General features: G+C 45.3%; 1 protein-coding gene across 1 annotated transcript in view; it reads right to left on the reverse strand.

Moving 5' to 3' along the window:
- C9 (complement C9) overlaps positions 1 to 2,183 on the reverse strand; it is a 35,842-nt gene that overhangs the window by 28,302 nt on the left and 5,357 nt on the right. The gene's annotated exons all lie outside the window — the stretch shown is intronic.

A 2,183-nucleotide genomic window follows, 5' to 3' on the forward strand; every position in this document is an offset into this window, starting at 1 on the left:
GGGGGGAGAGAAAAGGGGGAAGGGAAAGGAAAAAAAATTCAACTTAATCTGAACATTTTCTCAAATTGTCAAGTTTTATCAAAATTAGAAAAAAAAGTCCCATCCAAGCTTTGAAATTTTGTGAGAATTACGAGAGAAATGGTGAGCTGCAGAGGGTTAACAACCAGGGATTGCACCTTGGATGGTAGTGGTGTTAGGGGTGGCAGTAGGGACCAGGCTGGCTGTGGGAGTAGCTACCATTCTTTTGCCCCTTCTATATGTGTACCTATGTTGCCCACTCCTCACTTTACTACTGGTGAGCTAAGAGGTTGAAAGACAGGAACTTATTTTATGAAAGCTTCAGCTTTTTCTTCCATTTTTTTTTTAGAATTTTTAAATTGTAAATTTGGTCAACATTTCAAATTTCAATTTTTTTGAGCAACAATAAGAAGTTTCATGTGTTTAACATTTTTTTTAAAATTTAGTGTCATGTCACACTGATGAAACATGGTAAGTAGCAATGTTCCATCTTTTCTACAAGCACAGATGTCAACATTGAGGAAAAGAGAGCTTAGATGACTTTTTGAAGAACAAACACCAACTGCTGACATCATCTGACTCTCAATATTCTGTTTATTCATGAAAGTATCTTTCCCCTTATGAATATTTATAGAGCACACATGAAAGCAACTCAAGTACTAAAAATTTACTTCAGAAACAACATTTCAAACAGCTTCAGAGCCTCAGATATGCTGATTTACAGTGGTTAAGAATCTGGCTAACACTGTAGACAATGGCATAGAAATCCTTCATTAATACCACATTCTTCAGAAGATGTAAGCATTTAATAACAGGTTTTTTTTTCAATTCTACCTTCACACTGAATGTGTGTTTTACTCAGTGTTTTATTTACCTGGAACTCAAGTTTCATTTAGAAGAGAATCTGTGTACACAACACAAATCTAGTTTTAGCAAAATTAGCAATTGTCCATTAATGCCTGTACTACCTCCTCTGGAGGTGGAACACATACATTAGGAAAGAATCTCACATTTAGTGTCTAGGTTAAGTCCTGGACACAAGAAGTTACTTGGGCTAAGTACAGAAATTACACAAGCTGGTATAAGTGATCAGAAACCAGTCTAACCTGTAACAGAACTGAAGTTGGGTGCACATAGACGTATTTAAAAATGGCAGAACCCAGTCTAAGATAGATCTGGATGGATGTCATATCAGATTTAATCAGTTTAAGTTAGACCAGTCTAACAAACTTCTGTGCCAGATGCCCTCCCAACCCAGGTTAGGCTGCAGTATGCCAGTATCTCAGGATACTTTGCATCTCCCCTGCTAACCCCACCTTGCAGGGTAGGTGGACTATCCTTGAGTAGCAATCATCTGCTCTGACCAAGTGCCAAGCTGGACCCACTGGGCTATCACACAGCAGAGGCAGCAAAGCCTCTGCTCCACAGCCCCAAACCTGTGAGCGGCTGCCTCACTGGTGGGCAAGGGGGAGTGGGTGATGCGGGGAACAGAGGCTCCCCCTCAAGGTGGGTGTCTGTACAGCTGAGGGGCATGCATAGTTGGGCTCTCCTCCCCACTGCCTGGCCTCCCCCCCGCACCCCAAGCTGGGGGAAGCCAGACCCAGCTTGGGGGGGAGGGTACAAGGCTTTATTTTTCCCCCACTACTCATGGGGGGGGCCAGGGCTGTGCAGCTGGCCAGCTGAGGTGGGCAGGGAAGCAATAGGGACAAGAGCCCCCTGCCATGTGGGTCCTCTCAGCTGTTCTGACTGGGTCTGGGGAGGATAAATCCATGCAGTGGGGGCCTCCACTTCCCCCTCACCCCCACCATGGCCGGCCTGGGGGCAGATTTTGTGCTGGATCCCCCTCTCCCTGCAGCTGAGGGCATGTGCCAGGTATCCAATCAGGGATGGCACCATTCAGCTGCCCTCAGCAATGTCCAGGATGCTGGGAGGCATGCAGAAGTGCCCCTGCCTTCTGGCCTTGGCCACTGCAGGCATCTCCCTGCCTCCCCACACTGAAGGGTGAACATGAATCTCATTAGCTTGCGATTCATTCTATGCAGATTAGAGAAAGCAGCATAGCTTGATCAGTTCTGCCTCATGCTTTTTGAATGTCTGTATTTAGCTGTGCAGTGTACAACAGGAACAACTTTATGGAACCTACTACTGACAAACAGGTACACTCC

This window comes from Crocodylus porosus, unplaced genomic scaffold (genome assembly GCF_001723895.1).
Source record: "Crocodylus porosus isolate Cpor-Errol unplaced genomic scaffold, CroPor_comp1, whole genome shotgun sequence".
Classification (NCBI taxonomy): Eukaryota; Metazoa; Chordata; order Crocodylia; family Crocodylidae; genus Crocodylus; species Crocodylus porosus.